The following is a 22,327-nucleotide window of genomic DNA, read 5'->3' on the forward strand; positions in this document are numbered from 1 at the left end:
TGGTAGGCTCAGCCAGACTACACAGTAAGTCGTTCTCTTAACCTTTCTAGTCGTTCAGATGTGTCTACATATGCCGCTCAGAGTGAGAACTTGTGTCTGCCGCTACTCCCCAACGTTCCGGCCACTGGCGGCACCTTTCCCACGTGGACACATTCTCTAGGCCGCACTGCCGCCACATCAATGTGGATGCTAGTCCCGCCCGACCCACCGTTGCCAAGGTTACCCCTTCATTTAACGAGTGTTCCTCGAACACCGTGGGTCGATGCACGTTTCCAAGAGTCCTGCTCATCGTCCCTGCCGTCGACGTGCCGTTATTGACGTCGATGTCGCCGTAGTCATCGTAACCACCGGTGCACACTTCCCTGTCGAAAACTTAAGTTAAGTACCACTAGACACGCATACTTACACTCTGTCGCTGCTTTTTTGCGAGAATATTTTGTCACCTTTTTTGTCAAAGTTACGTGGTTTTTAAGTAACTGATCTCCCGTATTTTATAACCAACCCCTATACTCATTCTGGAGCGATTTGACTGCAAGAGTGACCGAAGTAGCCGCTGCTGGGAATGACAGGTGAACAAGTTAGTACACTTATTTTGAAATTAGATCTACAGGAACAGTGTGAAGAATATGTGCGAAGACAAGAAACTGAGCACAAAGCCTGTAAGACTGCTGTCAAGCAGTGTGGGACTTCGTAATCATCATCATCATTTTCAAAAAACTTTATCCCATTTTCCACCCCTTCAGGAGTGGCATTTCGAGCAATCCCTCCTTAAACTATGCCTAAAATATAAGATCCTCGCCCTTTCCAAAATTCGTGTTTCTATCCTTAGTGGTTTGGGCCAGGTGATTATGAGACAGTGAATTAGTCTGGTCCTATTTCACATCCTTAGGGACTGAACTTCCAGAAACACTGAAAGATGCATTTTTTCTGTTCTTGACTGAGTGGGCAAATACCATGTTTCTTGGTTGTAGCTTTAAAAATACTTTAGTAGTTCTTTAATAATAATTTAGTTTCGCTAAAACTTTCAGTCACTATTTCCCCCCTATCCTTCCTCTCCCCCCCCCCCCCCCCCAGCCACCTCCCACACACAACACACACACACACGGGGGTTAAATTTCGAAAATTACTGGAATATGTGTTTCCTTATCTCTGACCGAGAAACCAAATACCCATTTTGGTGTGTCTAGCTTCAAAATTGACTTACCAGCGACATATTTTCAAAAATTTTCATCCCCTGTTTCACTCCTTTAGGGGTGGAATATCGAAGTCTCTGTTCTTAAACGACAACTAAAGTATAAGATCAACACCCTTAGCAACTTTAAAGTTTCTGTTCTTGTTGGTTTAGGCTGGGCAGTGATGAGACAATAAATCTGTCTCACCCTATATCACACCCTTAGGTACTATATTTCCAAAAAAAATAAAAGATATATTTCTTTTATTTTTAACCAAGAAGTCAAATACTGTGTTTCAGAGATATAGCTTTAAAAATACTTTATCTGCTCTTTAATAAATTTCACCCACTTCCCCCCCGTCCCCCTCCCACAGGGATCAAATTTTGGAAAATGTTGAAACATCTTAGTCTTTGAAACCAAATGCCAATTTTCGCGTATCTAGCTTCAAAATTGTCTTAATGGTGACATATTTTCAAAAAGCTTTTCGTCCCCTATTTCATCCCCTTACAGGTGGAATATAGGAAAATCCGTTCTTAAAGATGACTAAAGTATAAGATCAACACCCTCTGCAGCTTTCAAATTTCTACTCTTAGTGGTTTGGGCTGGGTGATGATGAGTCGGTGAGTGAATGAGTCAGTGAGGACAGTGCCTTTGTATAAAGAGATTTCGCCCTCTTAGGAGTGTAATTTCGAACAATCCCTTCTTAAATGTTTCCTACAGTATAAGATACACACCCTGTCCAAAATTCAAGTTTCTATCCTTAGCGATTTGGACTGGAGAGAGGAGGAGGGGGGGACTGAATTACCAAAAATACTGAAACATGTATTTTTTTTATTTCTAACTGAGAAGTGAAATACCAGGTTCCATACAAGCAGCTTTAAAAATATTTTAGTAGTTCTTCAATAATGATTTAGTTTCATAAAAATATCACCCACTATTTCATCCTCATATTGGTTAAATTTAGAAAAATGCTGAAACATGAGTTTCTTTATTTCTGACTGAGAAATCAAATACCAATTTTTGTAGGTCTGGCTTCAAAATTCCCTTAATAATGACATTTTTCAAACAATCATTCATCTCCTTTTTTATTCCTTTAGGGGTGGAATATCGAAAAATCCGTTCTTAAACGACTCCTACACTATAAACTGAATACCACTGCAAATTTCAAGTTTCTGTCTTTAATGGTATGGGCTGGGCGATGATGAGTCAGTGAGTGAGTTAGTCAGTCAGGCACTGCCTTATATACAGGGTGATCCACTGATCGTGACCGGGCTAAATATCTCACGAAATAAGCGTCAAACGAAAAAACTACAAAGAACGAAACTCGTCTAGCTTGAAGGGGGAAACCAGATGGCGCTATGGTTGGCCCACTAGATGGCACTGCAATAGGTCAAACGGATATCAACTGCGTTTTTTAAATAGGAACCCCCACCTCTTATTACATATTCGTGTAGTACGTAAGAAAATATGAATGTTTTACTTGGACCACTTTTTTCGCTTTGTGATAGATGGTGCTGTAATAGTCACAAACTTATGGCTCACAATTCTAGACGAACAGTTGGTAACAAGTAGGTTTTTTCAAATTAAAATACAGAATGTAGGTACGTTTGAACATTTTATTTCGGTTGTTCCAATGTGATACATGTGCCTTTGTAAACTTATCATTTCTGATAACGCATGCTGTTACAGAGTGATTACCTGTAAATACCATATTAATGCAATATATGCTCAAAATGATGTCCGTCAACCTCAATGCATTTGGAAATACGTGTAACGACATTCCTCTCAACAGCGAGTAGTTCGCCTTCCGTAATGTTCGCACATGCATTGACAATGCGCTGACGCATGTTGTCAGGCGTTGTCAGTGGATCACAATAGCAAATATCCTTCAACTTTCCGCACAGAAAGAATTCCGGGGACGTCAGATCCGGTGAACGTGCAGGCCATGGTATGGTGCTTCGACGACCAATCCACCTGTCATTAAATATACTATTCAATACCACTTCCACCGCACGCGAGTTATGTGCCGGACATCCATCATGTTGGAAGTACATCACCATTCTGTCATGCAGTGAAACATCTTGCAGTAACATCGGTAGAACATTACGTAGGAAATCAGCATACATTGCACAATTTAGATTGCCATCGATAAAATGGGGGCCAATTATCTTTCCTCCCATAATACCGCACCATACATTAACCCGCCAAGGCCGCTGATGTTCCACTTGTCGCAGCCATCGTGGATTTTCCATTGCCCAATAGTGCATATTATGCCGGTTTACGTTACCGCTGTTGGTGAATGACACTTAGTCGCTAAATAGAACGCATGCAAAACATCTGTCATCGTCCTGTAATTTTTCTTGCGCCCAGTGGCAGAACTGTAGACGACGCTCAAAGTCGTCGCCATGCAATTCCTGGTGCATAGAAATATGGTACGGGTGCAGTTGATGTTGATGTAGCATTTTCAACACCGACGTTTTTGAGATTCCCGATTCTCGCGCAATTTGTCTGCTACTGATGTGCAGATTAGCCGCGACAGTAGCTAAAACACCTACTTGGTCTTCATCATTTGTTGCACGTCGTGGTTGACGTTTCACATGTAGCTGAACACTTCCTGTTGCCTTAAATAACGTAAGTATCCAGCGAACGGTCCGGACACTTGGATGATGTCGTCCAGGATACCGAGCAGCATACATAGCACACGTTCGTTGGGCATTTTGATCACAACAGCCATTCATCAACACGATATCGACCATTTCCGCAATTGGTTCAAAATGATCGAATATGTGTGAAATCTTATGTGACTTAACTGCTAAGGTCATCACTCCCTAAGCTTACACACTACTTAACCTAAATTACCCTAAGGGCAAACCCACACACCCATGCCCGAGGGAGGACTCGAACCTCCGCTGGAACCCCGCAATTGGTAAACAGTCCATTTCATCACGGGTAATGTATCACCCCAGATCACGTAAGAAACAGATTGCCCGATCGCTTGGTCTAGCAGGCAACCCTTGTCAGGGAACGGCCACCAGGCGGCAATAGCGTCGAACCCTTACATGTGGAATCAACCACTAGATGGCACTCTGTTCTGTGAAATATGTGGCAACGTCGGCCGAACGCGTGCAGCTTTCCACTATTTGGCGTCTGTGAAGTACAGCTGTTTCTGACATACCAGTGGCAGTGGATCGAGTCGTCATGTCGAGGGCCTGCGAGTATATCAACTGTGGAAGGGGTAGACGAACAAATCCTGAATTAAAAATGTTCAGATTTCCCGTCAAAGATAAAGAAAGGTTACACGAGTGGATTTTAAATTCAGGTAAATCAATAAATTAGTTACGAGTAAGAATGAATGAAGAGCCCTAAGCATTCGATCCTATCTACATTTTGTCGATCTTATATTCTGATATAACGTGGCAGCCCTTTCTGTACAAGAATCATTTCATATAATTTTTAAACGAAATCTTTGCTGCAATCTGGACTTTTTTAAATGTTCAAAGACAAGTGTAGTAGAACTGTCTCAAAACTGAAAATTATAAAAAATATGTAGTTTATTCATATTGTATTTAAGTACCAAATAAAGATTCTCCGTTAGGCTGCACAAATAAGTTTCGTTGCCTTTCATTGATCACTCTACCACGTTTAACTAGAAAGAAGTGATGTGTCAAATCTGAGCAAAACAGTACTGCTTGTGGCAATAGTAGATGAGCTGACCGCAAAGTTAAGATGTTTACCATCACAGAATTTTTTTTACTCACGATATTTAAAGTTTCACAATTTTGTTTTTTTTTTCGAAGATGTCGTTGTTAAGTGCGTACATGAAATTATATTCGTTTACAACTAACTGTAAGCAAATGCAAAATGTGGTTATACTTAAGAATACTTACAGAAATACTCAGAAAGGAAGCAAAATCTGTTTCTTAAACTTATTTACAGTCTCAATGTGAAAAATATCTTGTAGTTATAACTCACCTAATCCCTATACATACTTTATGCAAAATAAATAATTATGTCGGTAATGTCAGGACGCGAAACCCACTGCTCAGTGCAATATTTGTCAGTAAATTAACGGATTATATTTCAAAGACGTTGAGGTTTTAAAAACTTTCTAGTGTTAACCTGCACGTGGAGATCTTTTTTACCACCATAATCCGTATCAGAAGAGCTGTATAACAAAGAGGAAATAGACGGCATGGAAGGCGAGTGTAAAACCTATGCGACTGCAATACAGTCTGGATTTAAACAGTAACTCACGAGAAATTTTTTTTTTTCCTTTATTGTAATTTTCAGCACCTCATACAAGGCGGGCTGGCAGCAGCTTAATACGCCGCTCTTCAGCCGAATGGGGTACAATAATATGAGATAGGTGACACAGAAAATACAAAAAATGGCGGGCAAAGAAAGTAGTTACAAAAAAAACAAAAAACAAGAAGCCGTTCACGTTGGACGAAAAAACACTAACACTTGTTGACACGGCGCACAAAACACGGAGAGCTGCGACGGCACATGTGAACAGTGGAGTTGTAACTGCACGAAACACGAAACGAAGCACACACACTAGACACTGACGGCGATGATCTCCGGCGCGCGAATGTTCACTATGCGTGTGCGAGTCCGGGGACCTGCCAAGAGAGGAGGAGGAGTAAGGGGAGTGGGAGAGGGAGAGGAGAGAGCAGAGATGCCACGGGCAGGGGAGAGAGGGGGGAGGGAGGAAGGGGGAGGGGAAGCCCGGGGGGAAGAGTGGTGGAGGGAGGGGACGGGGGAAAAGGAAAGAGAAGGGGAGGGAAGGGAAGAGAAGGGAGGGAGGGAGGGTGCCTAAAGGAAAGGACACCGGAAGTGGGTGGTGGGGCAGGGTCAAAGTTGATAGGAGGGGTAGATGGAGGGGAGGAGGACATCATCAGGGAGGGGGAGCTGGCGGAAGCCACCTTGGGAGAGAGTAAGGAGGGTGGAGAGATGGAGACCGGGCGGGACGTGGGAATACAGGCGCGGCAGCGGGCGGGGATGGGAGAGGATTGGGGAGACGAGCGGGTGAGGAGGATCGAGTTTACGGGAGGTGTACAGGATCCGTATCCTTTCAAGGAAAAGCTGGAGGTGGGGGAAGGGGATGAGATCATACAGGATCCGCATGGGGGAGGGGAGACGGATGCGATAGGCGAGGCGGAGAGCATGGCGTTCAAGGATTTGGAGGGATTTATAAAAGGTAGGGGGGGCGGAGATCCAGGCTGGATGGGCATAACAAAGGATAGGGCGGATGAGGGATTTATAGGTGTGGAGGATTGTGTAAGGGTCCAGACCCCACGTACGGCCGGAAAGGAGCTTGAGGAGACGGAGGCGGGAACGTGCCTTGGCTTGGATTGTATGGAGATGGGGAGTCCAGGAGAGGCGACGGTCAAGGGTGACGCCAAGGTACTTAAGGGTGGGAGTGAGGGCGATGGGACGGCCATAGACGGTGAGATAGAAATCAAGGAGGCGGAAGGAAGGGGTGGTTTTGCCTACAATGATCGCCTGGGTTTTTGAAGGATTGACCTTGAGCAACCACTGGTTACACCAAGCAGTGAATCGGTCAAGATGGGATTGGAGAAGGCGTTGGGAGCGTTGCAGGGTGGGGGCAAGGGCGAGGAAGGCGGTGTCATCGGCAAACTGGAGGAGGTGGACGGGGGGCGACGGCGGCGGCATGTCCGCCGTGTACAAAAGGTACAGAAGGGGGGAGAGGACGGAGCCTTGGGGCACACCGGCGGAGGGGAAAAAGGTGTAGGAATCTGTGTTATGGATGGTGACATAGGAAGGACGGCGGGAGAGAAAGGAACCGATCAGACGGATGTAGTTAATGGGAAGGGCAAAGGTTTGGAGCTTGAAGAGGAGACCGGAATGCCAGACGCGGTCATAAGCGCGTTCGAGGTCAAGGGAGAGGAAGATTGCGGAGCGACGGGAATTAAGCTGTTCGGAAAGGAGATGAGTGAGGTGAAGGAGAAGATCGTCAGAAGAGAAGGATGGCCGAAAGCCACACTGGGTGACGGGAAGGAGGCGGTGCTGGCGGAGATGCTGGTGGATGCGGCGGGTGAGGATAGATTCCAGGACCTTGCTGAAGACCGAGGTAAGGCTGATGGGACGGTAGGAGGAGACGGCGGACGGCGGTTTGCCAGGTTTAAGGAACATGAGGATACGGGAGGTTTTCCACAGGTCGGGGTAGTAACCGGTGGACAGGACGACATTGTAGAGCCTGGCCAGGGTGGAGAGGAAAGAGACAGGAGCTTCACGAAGGTGACGGTAGGTGACACGATCGTGACCAGGAGCGGTGTTGCGTTTGGTGCGGAGTGTAACAATGAGATCCTGTGTAGTGATAGGGGCATTGAGTTCCGTGTGTGTAATGTTGTCCAAGTACTGGAAACCAGGAGCGAGGGGAGGGACAGAGGTGTCAGTTCGATCGCGGATATCCGGGAAGAGGGAGTAATCGAACTGGGGATCGTCGGGGATGGAGAAGACATCGGAGAGGTAGGAGGCAAAGTGATTGGCCTTACTAAGGGTGTCAGGGAAGGGGTGATCATCGTGGAGAAGAGGATAGTAGGGGGAGGGTTTAGTTCCGGTAAGGCGACGGAAGGCCGTCCAGAACTTGGACGAGTTGTTTGGTAGGGTTGCATTCAAACGGGTGCATGTCTGTCGCCAGTCCCGGCGTTTCTTAGCCGCGAGCAAATTACGAACGTGTCGCTGGAGTTGCCGGTGGCGTCGTAGTGTGTCCGGGTCACGCGTGCGGAGGAAGGCACGGTAGAGACGACGGGATTCACGGAGGAGGAGAACGGCCTGTGGGGGTAAGGTAGGACGGTGGGGGTGGATGGCGATAGTAGGCACGTGGGCCTCCACGGCCTCAGACAAGGTCTGCTGGAGAAAGGAGGCGGCATGGGTGACATCGTCAGGGTGGTGGTAGGTGAGAGGGTGGCTATCGACCTGGGTGGAAAGGGTATCCAGTTGGCTTGGGAATAGTCGTGGACATACTTAGGGGGAGGGTCAGTACGAGGGTCGGGGCGAGGGCGACGACCGTCTGAAACGGTGAGGAGGACAGGGAGATGGTCGCTACCAATAGGCTCCAGGACATCCACCATAAGGCGACCAAGGAGGTTGGGGGAGGAGAGGATAACATCAGGAGTGGAGTGGGATTCAGGACGGGTATGCCGGGGGATGGGGACGAGGTCACCTTGAAGGGTGGAGAGGAACCGATGCCATCGCCGTAACTGGGCAGCGGAACGACTATGGATGTTAAGGTCGGCGACGATCACGTAGGAGGAAAAGGTACGATCGACGTGGGAGAGGAAGTCGAAGGGAATAGGAGCGTTGGGGCAGACATAGATGGTGGCGCAGGTAACGGTAAGGCCGGGGAAGAAGAGACTAAGGATCAGGTGTTCGGTGGGGTCGGGAAGGAGAGGTTGGAGCCGAACGGGGATCTGGCGGTGGTGACCAATGGCAACTCCGCCACGCGCAATTGGGAGGGGATTATCGGAGCGGTGGAGGAGGTAGGGCGAAGTGTGAATGGTGTGGTGGGGTTGGAGGAAGGTTTCATTGAGGAGGAAGGCATCCACGCGGTGGGTGGCAAGGGTGTGCAGGAAGAGGTTCCTGTTGGCGGGTAGGGAGCGGATGTTGTTGAAAAGGATACGTTGCTGTCGCGCCATGATAGGGATTTAGACGAGGGTGTCGAGGCGGGAGAAGGTGAAATGGGCCTGGTTGTTGGAGTAGGTGGCGTACATCTTGAATTGGAATATGGAACGGGCGGCGAGGGAGATCTGTTGGAGGGCGTGTGGGCGCTGAAAGGGATGAACATTCTGGAGGACGATGGTAAGGAACCTGATGATGTCCTCAGCAGTGGGGGGGGGGACGAAGGGAATCGCCAGGAGGGGTGGGGGCGTCCAGGGGACGGACAGGGACGGTGAGTTCAGGAGTGGTTGGAGGGGGTCGGGCTTTACACTTTTGGGAGTAGGTGGGATGGGGGAGATTGCAGGTATTGCAGGAAGGAGGGGATTGGAGGTTGGGGCACTGCCTGAGGAAGTGCGCTTGCCGACAATGCGGACAGGTGGGGGCCTCGCGGCACTCAGCTGTGGGGTGCGCGTTATAGCGTAGACACCTCTGGCAGCGCAGGGATTGAGGAGGGGAACGGGAGGGGTCGACCTTGTACCGCTGGTTAAAAAGGAGGGCACCCTCCTTCAGGAGACGGTCCATGGAGGGGGCGTGCTCAGAAAAAACCCGCATAAGGCGGGTGGGGCCGGCAGCGTTATGTATGCGGCGAACCGCACGCACCTCCAAATGGGGATGCGCCTGGAGCTCCGCCAACACCTCCTCCTCCGTGATCACTGGACTAAGCCAAGTGATCACGGCGGTGAGAGTTGGCGGGCGACGCGGAGGTTGGGGTTGGTGGGAGGGAGGAGGTGAAGGAGCAGGGGTGAGAGAGGCATGAGGGCCAAAGCGGGTGACAGGGATGCGGGAAAGGAGGTAGGTGTGGAGGGTTGGGCTGGGGGAGGAGATGAGGACCGAATCTCGGCGAGGAGTGAGGAGGGAGATGGGGGCACCAGGACAATGCTGGCGAAGGAAGAGGGTGAGGTTCCGGGCTTCAAGGAGAGAGGGATCAGGACGGGAGAGGAGGTAGCGGTAGGAGGAAGGGGGAGAGGAGGAGGATGAGGGGGCAGGGACAGGCGGGGAGACTTCCATGGCATCATGGGTGGGGGAAGGAGGACGAGGTGCAGCCTTTTTGGAAGCAGAGGAAGCAGGAGTGCCACCGAGGCGCTTGACGGCGGTGGAGGAGGTGTGGGGGATGGGAACAACGGGAATGTGGCGGGGAGGGGCAGGTCCCGGGGCCGGAGTCGGCGCCGGAGATGGTGACGGTGACGTTGAAGGCGAAGGCGACGGCGACGATGACGATGACGATGACGGTGGCAGTGGCGGCGGTGATGGCGAAGGTGACAGGGAGAGCTGGGCGTGGGCAGTGGCCCGACGGGCCACCACCCGAGCCGGAGCTGCAGTGACAGGCTGGGGGAGTGGGGGGAAGGGATCAGAACGAGAGGAGCGGGAGGAAGAAGCGGGAGAGGGGGCGACAAAGATAGAGGGTGAAGGGAGAGGTGGGATGGAAGGAGGGGGGTGTGACTGGGCACACCAAGTTATAGTGGTGGAGGCGGCGGAAGGGGAGGTATAGACAATGGCGGTGGTGGTAGTAGTGACAGTGGTGGTGGGGGCGGACATGACGGGAGAGAGAAACAAGAACGAACAGAACGAAGAGGAAAGGACAGAAACTGGGGACAGACAAAGACGAAGATGGATGAAGACGAAGACGGCCGTAGACCAGGGTCAGGACGGCGGCGATGGCGGCGACCAGGCGGCACCGGACGGCGGCGGCGGCGGGCACCGGATGGCGGCGGCGGCGGCGGCGGGCACCGGCGGCGGCGGCGGGCACCGGCTGGCGGCGGCGGCGGCGGCGGCGGCGGCGGGGGCGGCGAGCCCCGGCAGGCAGTATGGACGGCAAGCAGACGACACGGCAGGGAAACGGCGGGGATCTTCCACGTCGAAGGTGCACCCTGAGAGTAGCCCAGGCAGTGAAACTCTTCGATGAAGAAGAGAGGGAATCCAACCCTCGAATGTGCTCACGAGAAATATTTGTGTGTTACTTTTCATTTATTTAATTTCGCATATGATTGTGAGAAGTATCCCTATAGTAGAAATAAACTTGGTTTGTAGAATTACAGGAGCTAATCTACATTCTTCGATTGAAAACTCGGGAAAAACCAAAGTCAATCATAGTCTACAGTCAGTTGTGTGACGAATGCATTTCGCGCGCAACGCTCTAGCTGAACACGAATCAGCGTCATTCACGTCACCGAAGATACAGCGTTGCCAATTCCCTGACATGGACAGGTCAGTTAGCATTGTAGCGTCGCCTGCGATATCTGTTGACCGACGGGAAAACTATTGTTACGGTTGCCTGTTCCGCCGTAAGGACGGTCAATCAGTTTCTTACGTGATCTGGGGTATCACGAAGCAAATACCGTCCGCACTGGCGAAATGTTACGTGATACCACGTACTTATACGTTTGTGATTATTACAGCGCCACAAAGCGAAAAAAGTGGTCCAACTAAAACATTCATATTTCTTTACGTACTACACGAATATGTAATAAAAAATGGGGGTTCCTATTTTTAAAAAAAACGCAGTTGATATCCGTTTGACCTATGGCAGCGCCATCTTTCGGGCCAACCATAGCGTCATCTGGTTTCCCGCTTCAAGCTAGACGAGCTTCGTTCTTTGTAGTTTTTTCGTTTGATGCTTATTTCGTGAGTTATTTGGCCCAGTTACCATCAATGGACCACCCTTTATACAGAGACTATCAGGCTAGGTGCTCCAGTAACAGTATTCGACTTGCATTTGAGAGGACTGTGGTTCAAATCCTTGTCTAGCTATCAAGATTTAGCTTTTCCGCTGTTTACTTAAATAATTTGACGCAAATGCCAGGATTATTCCCCAGGAAACCATAGTATGACGTTTCTCCCTATGCTACCGTTATCCACACTTGTTCACAATCTCAAATAAAGTCGACAACAACAGGACATTAATCCTTTAATCCTCCATGTGAAATTCCTTGTATAAAATTAACATTTCCGCCACATCGTGAAACGCTGATCTTTCTTTGTGACACACAGTGACTCAGCAATCACATTCTCATGCTGCATCTGTAAATAGGACAAGAGTCGCGAATACATATAACATTGAGAAGTACCCTCTGTCATACACTTAATGGTTCGCAGAATATAGATGCAGAGGCTAAAGACTACAAAACGCTGGTAGTATTATTATACAAATACTTCGTGAAACCGAAAACAAGAAGCAAACAGGTTACTATGGACAGTAGGTATATCGGTCGCTTAACTTCCAACGTGCTTAACTCTCTTTTATTCCACTTAAACAACCGACTACTGGATATAATGCTGCAGTCCGAGATAAAATGAAAATATTATTCCTTAACTTAATTTGGTAATGGAGAATTTGGATCATGAAAGTAGTTCGTTCTGATGACAGATTTACAGAAACTGAGAGAATGAGAGCAAATTAAATGTGTCGTCATTTAAGATACACTCCAGATAAAGTGCTCTAAGGATTTTCAATTTCGTCCACATGTTTTTCACAATTACCGTCTTCAGCGATATGCCCCGTATCCAGCAGTGTTCACTGATGGTGATGTGTGGCAATGACTAATATCAAGTCATAAATAATTCTAAAAATTACTATATTGATTTTATTTTATGAAATGGGATTTTTGCTGTAAAGAGCAGGGTTCTTAAAATTATCACCACCTCTTTGTCAAAAAGAAATATAGAACTACGTTTAATTTCAGAGTATTATTTTCTTTGGGTTCCAAAGACAAAAGGAAGCTAATGACTAATGATCGAACAGTTGGTCTTCGGCTTTTGAAATGATGAGGTTTTATGTTGTGCAAGTACTTTCATAGAAACTAAGTAAACATGAACAATAATGTACTTCGAAGATGCTCATTGTACGTATTATAAATGCATTGTCTTCGGTAAAGAAGTCAAGGGGTAAATTTTCGAAGCGCATTCAAGATTTCTGAGAAAAGTTCGCTAATGCATTACGAAGACTGAATATGGCGGATAGTAAGTGAGAATATATGCGTTGAATCGTAGATAACTTAATTTGCTGACATAGTACTTGCTGATGAATCGGTAGCTATAATTTGCTGGTTCTTTCAAAGAATGTCGGGGCTTTGTCGTTGTATGTAGATTATCTTACGTTTCTGGGCGAAAGCAACACGATAGCGAAAGCCGTTGGCACTTTTAAATTTTATTGTACGGTGTGATTGCATTAGACAGAGTGTCCAGCATGTGCTCTTATTTTTTATTTAAAAGTTGGCATTTTTTATAAATGTGCCATGTCATTACTGCTCGTAAGCAAGCCTATTACGTTGTATCCAATTCTTTCAGTGTAGCAGCAAGACAAGTTTTTCCGTATACATCTGAAGCGGTTGGCAAGCCTGTCAAGAGACCAATCTTTTTCTCCCCAATGGAATGCCTTTTTCACAATGCGTTCACACCATTTTATTAAGATTTGTGTCTTTGTTGTTACAGTAATTTCTTTTATTGATTAAACGTTACGTAATGGATCTCGGCGCATTTTTCGTATTTCGTACATGATAGATTAATACAAATACTAGTCGGAAACTTGCCCATTACTTGTATACCCTACGTATTCATAATTTATATTGTAGTTGTAGTTTTTAGGATAAGCGCGATAAACGTCAAAGGTACGTTTACATAGGACACGAACGTAAACTGTACGCATCGCCGTGGGTCAATCTGTTACCACGGCCATTATTTGGCGTTCAAATTCGGTGGATTCTTAAAATCACAACTAGATTATCTCCATTCAACCTGACGTAGACGTTGGGCTACGCTCTATGTTACCACAGCAAAGATAAAGAGGGTTTCACTAGCCTTTCACTGTGGATTGATGTTCATTTTCGTAAAGAAAATACTCATTTAATTAGTCAATAAATCATGCATTAAAAGTTTAATGGTATTCAGCTGAGATTAGCATAACTTGCAATATTATGAAGACTGATCTTATAGGTTATACTTGTATGGATAACATAATGAATATTGAGCTATAAACCGGTTTGTTGTTACATTTGAAACGGTTGCTATGGTTTGTGAAGTTGGTTATTCTGTGATTAGAAGAAGAGAATGTTACCTAAGAGTCATTTCTATTGTAGAACAGACACGACATAAAATGGGTGTTGTGTGTCTACTTTGACATTTTCTGGAGAAAAACTTGTTGAGCTCACTACAGAACCTTCTATGCAGTTTGATATAAATATCAGGTTTCTAATAGAGATAAATATGTGATCTTTCATATTAATGGTATGGGATTTGTAAGGTGTGACAGTTGCCATGGAGTAACACATGAACAGTGATCAATTATAAGTACTCATTTATACCGTGTAAACTACATTATTGTGCAGCTATACATAACCACATGCATATAACACTCAAACAATGTCAGCATAATGGTTGACTAATGGACAAATTCCTGTGAAATAATGAATGTAGAGCATCTGTACCCACAGCAGATGGAATAATCAAATTAATTGCAAATTCTTCGGTTATTGTGTAGTTTAGCTTGTGTTAATGTTATTCTTTTGTAGAAAACAAATAAAAAATGATTTAGAATGTCTTGTCAACCTGAACTTGGTACTGTTTACAGCTGCCCTTCTCTAACTTTTCCATTCCTTTGTTCTCCTTCCCGTCACAGGTGTATACCCTGCCATGCTCCTCTTACACATTATAGAGCTGATATCAGTTTAGGAGAATGTTAGCCTGGCTACCGTATTGTTTTTGGTCAGAAATGTAGATTGAAAATGGATGAGAGACTAGAGTACTCATAATGAAAAGTTTGACACTGTGTAGTTAACATTTTTCAGTAGTAGGTGATGGCACTTGCTAACAAACCTGTGTTCATAAGCATACAATTATATTTGATAAAACAAAACGAGAAGAATTTATCAGGTTTTTTTGACTTATTTATTGCTGGTAGCACTATGTCATTCACTCCAATGTTATTCTTTCTCTCCTGTGTTAGTGGTACTTCAAGATTTTGTCTTGTAAGAATATGCTTCAGTTTCTAAGATAGTTTTGCTTATTTATAAAAGTATTATGATCTTTCGCAGTAAAAGTAATTTATTGAACAGCAAAGATCCATAACTATTTTGAAAGGTTATGGTACTTTGAAATCATTACATTTAGTTATTATGATAACGTAAATGCTATCTTTATCTGTGTAGAATATTTTGTGTGACATTGAATGGAAAGAGAGATATGTTCCCCTGCTAATGTTAACTTGTTTAAATTCTAACAGACATTATTCTTGAAACACTATTGTCAGTGTCAGGGCCACAATTTTAAAAGTATATCATAGAATCTGTTTGACCATGGGCTACTTAAGTATCAGTTGCTTAATTCCAGTGTAGTGTTCCAAAGTGTCTGAATGATTACACCTATAATTTACAAAAGAAAAAGGTTTGTGGATCTATCGAATAAGTATTTATTGTCTTTCAATATAGTATTATATCAGCCAATAACGTTTTTCCGCAATTGTGGGTACTGTATTGTGACTCCAGCCCTTCCTTCACTTGTGGTGGTTGTAGCATTCAATGTTGTATTGCAAATTAATGTTCTACAATATATTGCTTCTTCAGGTGTTGAACTTTTTTTTTTTCCTATCTGATTTTTATTTATTTTTTTACCAGTTAACATAATATTAGGTCAATGTATTACTGTTTCATGTGGTGTATACAAACACTTGAAAATGATTTGAAATTATGAATCTGTTGTAGAATAATGTGTCCATGGAATTTAACTGAGATAATGTTTCATAATGTTGCTCACTCTTAGGTAAGCCTAATTGTGTGACATGAAGTATTCTAATTGTGCTTCATTAATCTTCTTGACGAAGGCTACTACATTTACATTTTGAAAGTTACTGAAACCACATTCTTTGTGATCTAATTGTAAGTTTGTGCAGGAAACTACATAACACTTCATGTGGTATGATGTCGACCGAGGGGGGCCAGGGGTTGTGAGAGTAGAGGGCTGCATTCATACAAGATTCTGCGGAGTTCTCTTATGTTACAAAACATATCTTTCAATTGTTCCTTAAGCTCAATAATTAAATGATCGTTACCATTGCCGAAGCCTGTAACTACTAAACAGTTACAGAATGTTTGTGGGGTCATGTTGTCCGTAGTAGCTTTAGAATTCTTGAGGGTATCTTGTTCTTTTGTTGGAACTACAAAAATGTTTTTTTTTTTAACCAGGCGCATTTCACTTTATTCCGGTAAAGCACCATTAGTTATCTGTAATTGTCATTCTCATTTTGATTTGCTTTGCGATCAAAAAGCAGTTAATTAACAATATGTTGATTTCTATCTATGATGATTTTTGCTTGATTTCTCACTTATATCAGGAAATGCTGTCTGCTAGCACATTGTTGATGTTTTTGTTCTTTAGACACTGGTAGTTGTCTAATTTTTAGTTGTTTTGCAGCACTATGCATTTCTTATGTTTTGCACAACACTGTTTTCTGTTTGTTTTAGTACTTCTGAGTATGTGTTGTGGTTTGTGTTTTTGTAGTGTTGCCAACATAACCTTGCCATGTTATTTTATTTGTGTAATTCTATCGAATTATGTTGCTGTGTATTTATGTACTGTGTAAGACTAGGTAAGGAATAGTGATGGAATGTTTTGTGGGAGGGAGAAACCATGAGTGGACGTAAGTTTGTAGTAGTGTGAAGGAGTGTGAGTTGGAGGAGAAGGTGAGGAGCAAGAAGTGAAATAAAATTGATTGGAAGGGGTGAAAAAGGGCTCGTTTCTTTTTCATGTAATTTCTTCAGTTATTTTATGTAGAGCATGATTTCCAATATTTATTTGGTTACTGGGCAACTGTTTTTGTGTTAATGATTTGTGTATGTGAAAATTTTCCAGGAACGAGTGGAGGGGTCTGCCTCTACTGATTCTTATGATATTCATATGTTTTTCAATATTCCTTGGTCTAGTGTGTTGTTGTTTTAGATGATCTGCATATGTTGAATGGTTTGTACCATATTTAAATGCTCAGATGTGTTCTTTACATCTTGTGTGGAATGTCCTGCCAGTCATTCCAATGTATACCTTTCCACAACCTTTGCAACTGTGTTGTTAGATACCAGAGATATGTGCTTTTTAATTGAATTGTTTTTTGCAAGTGATGTTTATGCCTTCTTTTTTGAATATAAAAGAACAAGACCCCCCTGCAGGTCCAGGGGTTAGAATAGGCCCACGGTGTTCCTGCATGTCGTAAGAGGCAGCTAAAAGGAGTCTCACACATTTCGGCTTTTGTGATGGTTCCCTGTAGAGTTTGACCTCCGTTCTTCAAAATTTTCCCGAAGAGCGGGCCAATTGGGGAAGAGTGCCTTACATAGTGCATCATGCATTGAGATCTTTAGCCCACTTTATCATTGTCGAATTTCAGTCCCGTTCATTCTCCATCTCTTGGGTGAGGACACCTTCCGGGATGCATTTTCCACAATGCCATATGCAGTGTTGCTTCTTGAGTTGACGGTGACTATGGAATTCTTTGCACCTGATATCCAGCATGGTTGCCAATCTGCTGTGATGGGGTTGCCAGGTACCCTCTTGGTTGTAGCCCCCTGACCACACAGGGATCGCTCTGCTGATGCCTGCGCCGTTAACTCCCCATATATGCCAAGGGGTAGTGCACATCCCCCTGGAGCATCAGGACTCCCAGCAGTAGCCATCCAGCCAGGTGGCCATTGCTGTGGCTGGGTGGCACCCGTGGGGAGGGCCCCTGGTCGGAGTGGGTGGTATCAGGGCAGATGACACGCAATGAAGCATAGTCCATCATCTCTTGCTGGTGGTGAATCACCAGCAGTCTCTTTAAGTGTTCACGAGCTCAATTCAACACACAGAAATACGACCCCAAATCATTCCCCTCCCTGGCCACACCATGGGAGGAATGTCGGGCTAAGGATGGCAGTGGATCGTATTCGCCCTGGACCTTGTATGTTCGAGAGCTGATGGGGAATCTTTCATGGCGATGAAGCCTCAGTTTTTTGTTGAGCGTTTGGAGGACAAGTTTAGGGAGGTGGAAGGATTGTCCAAAATGAGATCTGGGCCAGTCTTGATCAAAACAGCATCCTCTGCCAAGTCACAGGAGTTACTGGCTTGTGACAAGCTGGGGGATGTTTCTGTAACCATCACACCCCATAAGAGCTTAAATATGATCCAGGACATCATATTTCACAGGTACCTTCTTTTGCAGTCTGATGATGAGCTCTCTGTCAATTTAGAGCGGCAGGGTGTAAATTTCGTCCAGCGTGTCCACTGGAGTACGAGGGATAATCAGGTTGCCACTGGTGCCTTCATCCTGGCCTTCAAGGATGATACATTGCCCGAGAAGGTCAAGGTGATAGTCTACCACTGTGATGTAAAGCCCTATCTCCCTCCCCCGATGCAGTGCTTTAAGTGCAGGAAGTTCAGCCATATGTCTCCCAGCTCCACTTCCAGTATCACATGTCGAGATTGTAATTGCCCATGACATCCCAATACTTGACGTGGCCCGCCTCCCATCTGTGTCAGCTGCGGAGAGCACCATTCGCCTTGCTTGCCAGACTGCAGGATTTTCCAGAAAGGAAGGCAAATCATGGAGTACAAGACCCTGACCCGACTGACCTACACTGAGGCTAAGAGAAAATTTGAACACATGCATCCTGTATGTATGACATCGTCTTACGCCAGTGCTACAACCGCCAACCCCAGTAACCTCTCTGAGCCAGAAGACTACACCTGCCCCTTTGGTAGTGGTGGCATTTCCCTCCTTATTGCTCCCGCACCACCTACTTCTGGAGCAACACCCCCCATTGGCCCCCCCCCCCCCCCCCAACCATCGGGGATGCCCATCCCCACTTCTAAGCCGGAGAAGTGTAAGTCCTCACCTTCACCTTCACTGACTAGGAAGGGGTCCCTTGGATCACTCCCTTCCCAGGTTTCTTCTAGTGGGAAAGACAACACCCGCCATTGGCTGAAGAGCCGAAAAGCAGCTGGTCGTAGGGCTTCACGCTCATTCTTAGTCCCGGAGACTGAGCCAGTAAAGTCCTCCTAGCCAGGGAAACCCAAGGAGCAGCGAGAGAAGTGCAAAAAGAAGAACCCTAAGACCAAGGAAATTGCGGTGGCACCCACACCACCGCTATCTACAAGCTCTGAGGATGGGGTGGAGATTCTGGTTTCCACTGAGGACCTAGTCTCGTGAGACCCTCAGACACATTGGATATAGACTGCTCAGGCAATAAGTCGGTGGCAGCAGGTGACTCGGAGGATTAAACTGCCTCATTGAATGAATGTTCCATGCCTTCAGTGTCTCACACTGTCGTCATCCTCCAGTGGAATTGTGGCAGTTTTTTCCACCACTCGGCTGAGCTACGGCAACTGTTTAGCTTTACACCTCCTTTCTGCATTGCCTTCCAGGAAACTTGGATCCCAGCAATGCTGAACCCTGCCCTCCGCGGCTATAAGATATATTGGAGGAACCGTAGCAACTGTAATAGTGTGTCAGGTGGAGTTCGCGTTTATGTCCTAAACTCAGTCTGTAGTGAAACTGTGCCCCTTCAAACCCCCCTTTGGAGCTGTGGCTGTCAGAACAAGGATGACACAGGAAATAACTGTCTGCAATGTCTATCTTCGTCCAGATGGTGTAGTACACCTGAATGTATTAGCTGCACTGATTGATCAACTCCCTAAACCTTTCCTACTTTTGGGAGATTTTAACACCCATAACCCCTTGTGAGGTGGCACGTGCTGACTGGCAGAGGCAGAGGTGTTGAAACTTTACTGTCTCAGTTTAACCTCTGCCTCTTAAATACTGGGGACATTTCAGTGTGGCTCATGGTAGTTACTCGGCCATTGGTTTATCAGTTTGCAGCCCAGGAGTTCTCCCATCTATCCACGAGAACACTTGACGACCTGTGTGGTAGTGACCCCTTCCCCATCTTCTTGCCATTGCCCTAGCATCAAGCCATAGACGTCTGCCCAGATGGACTTTAAACAAGGCAGACTGGGAAACTTTCACCTGTGCTGTCACCGTTTAATCTCCCCCACACGATAATGTCAATGTGATGGTTGAGCAAGTGACTACAACAATTGTTTCTGAGGCAGAAAATGCAATCCCTCGCTCTTTAGGGTGCCCAAGGTGTAAGGCAGGACTTTGGTGGTTGCCAGAGGTCGCTGAAGAAATTAAAGTGTCGGCGAGCTCTACAGCGGCACCCTTACCTGGAGCACCTAATAGCATTTAAACAGCTCTGTGCCCGTGTTCACCAACTTATCAGACGACAGAAGCAGGAGTGTTGGTAGAGATACGTCTCGACCATTTGGTGTCGTTTGCCATCTTCCCAAGTCTGGGCAAAATCAAACGTCTTTTCGGGTACCAGACCGCAACAAGTGTTCCCAGTATTACCATAAATGTGTTATCTATTGACTCAAATGCAATTGCCGAGCACTTAGCTGAGCTCTTTGCTCAAGCCTTTGTGTCGGAGAATGTCCTCTCATTCACTAAACGCCACAGTGAATCCTATAACGCCGCATTGACAGAGTGGAAGCTCCTCAGTGCCCTCGCATATTGCCCGGTACAGCTCCTGGGCCTGATTGGATCCACAGCCAGATGATTAAATATCTCTCATCTGATCACAAGCGACATCTCGTTGTCTTCAACCGGATCTGGTGAGATGGTGTCTTTCCATCGTAATGGCGGGAGAACACCATCATTCTGGTGCTCAAACCTGGTAAAAACTCGCTTGATGTGGATAGCTATCAGTCCACCAGCCTCACCAACATTCTTTGTAAGCTGCTGGAACATATGATATGTCGGCAGTTGGTTAGGGCCCAGGAGTCACGTGGCTTGCTGGCGCCATGTCAGGGCGGCTTCTGCAAGAGTTGCTCTACCGCTGATAATCTTGTGTCCATCGAGTCCGCCATCCAAACAGCCTTTTCCAGATGGCAACACCTAGCTGCCATCTTTTTTGACTTGTGTAAAGCATACGACTTGACCTGGCGACATCATATCCTTGTCACATACTATGAATGGGGTCTCCGGGGCCCGCTCCCGATTTTTATCCAAAACTTCCTGCTGCTCTGTACTTTCCATGTCCAAGTTGGTGCCTCCCATAGTTCCATCCATATCCAGGAGAATGGAGTCCCGCAGGGCTCTGTATTGAGTGTGTGTGTCTTTTTAGTGGCCATTAACGGTCTAGCAGTAGCTGTCAGGCCCTCCAGCTCACCTTCTCTGTATGCAGACAACTTCTGCATTTCGTACTGCTGCTCCAGTACTGTTGTTGCTGAGTAGCGCCTCCAGGAAGCCATCCACAAGGCATAGTCATGGGCTGTAGCCCACGGCTTCCAGTTTTCAGCTGCAAAGTCGTATGTCATGCACTTCTGTCTGCATCGTACCATTCATCCACAACTCGCACGTTACCGTAATGATGATCCACCCACTGTAGTGGAGACATATGAATTTCTAGGACTGGTTTTCGACGCTCAATTGACTTGGCCCCCTTATCTTTGTCAGCTTCAGCCGAAGTGCTGGCAGCACCTCAGTGCCCTCTGTTGCCTGAGCAACACCAATTGGGGGTGCAGATCACTGTATGCTGCTGCAGCTCTACAGAGCCCTTGTCCAAACCTGAATTGACTTTGGGAGTGTGGTTTATGGTTCGGCAGCACCTTCAGCATTGCATTTACTTGACCCTGATCACCACTGCGGGGTTCGACTAGCGACAGGAGCTTTTAGGATGAGTCCAGTGATAGCGTGCTGGTGGAGGCTGGGGTCCCTCCATTGCAGATCAGACGTGCACAACTATGCACCAGTTATGCAGCACACATTTGTAGTTCTCCTGAGCATCCAAATTACCGTCTCCTTTTCTTGCCCACAGCAGTCCATCTCTTGCATCGGCAGCCCATGTCAGCACTAACAATTGCGGTTCATGTGCGGTCCCCCTCTCAGAACTGGAGTCCTTCCCTTTACCACCTCTATTTGCGGTCTGTTCATATGCCTCCATGGTTTATGCCCCGGCCGCAGCTTCGCCTGGACCTTTCGCGTGGCCCTGAGGACTTTGTTAATCCTGTGGCTTTCTGCTGTCGCTTCCTCTAGATTCTTGACATGTTCCGGTGCTCTGAAGTGGTTTACTCTGACGACTTGATGGCCGATAGTCGCGTTGGCTTCGCTTACATTCACGGTGGCCATATTGAACAGCGTTCCTTACCTGATGGCTGCAGTGTATTCACTGCAGAGAGCTGTTGGCCATTTCACGTGCACTTCAGTATCTCCGTTCATGCCCTAGGGAGTCTTTTCTTGTGTGTTCTGACTCCTTGAGCAACCTGAAAACTATTGACCAGTGCTACCTTCGTCATCCTTTGGTAGTGTCCACCTCGTCATCCTTTGGTACTGTCCATCCAGGAGTCTGTCCTGGAACGGTCCAGTCATTCAGTGGTGTTTGTCTGGACCCCTGGTCATGCCGGAGTCCCAGGAAATGAGCATGCTCACAGGCTGGCCAGCCACAGAAACCACTTCTGGA

The 22,327-nt window shown here is 46.3% G+C and overlaps 1 protein-coding gene across 1 annotated transcript in view; it reads left to right on the plus strand.

Annotated features, from left to right (window-relative positions):
- The first annotated feature begins 12,599 nt into the window (after nt 1-12,599).
- The window catches only part of LOC124553251 (plasma membrane calcium-transporting ATPase 2-like), a 631,526-nt gene continuing 621,798 nt past the window's right edge, over nt 12,600-22,327 (plus strand). The window contains exon 1 of the mRNA XM_047127138.1: nt 12,600-12,812. The gene's annotated coding sequence lies outside the window, so the exon portion shown is untranslated. The remainder of the gene's footprint in view (nt 12,813-22,327) is intronic.

The sequence above is a fragment of the Schistocerca americana genome, chromosome 11 (assembly GCF_021461395.2).
Source record: "Schistocerca americana isolate TAMUIC-IGC-003095 chromosome 11, iqSchAmer2.1, whole genome shotgun sequence".
Lineage (NCBI taxonomy): Eukaryota > Metazoa > Arthropoda > Insecta > Orthoptera > Acrididae > Schistocerca > Schistocerca americana.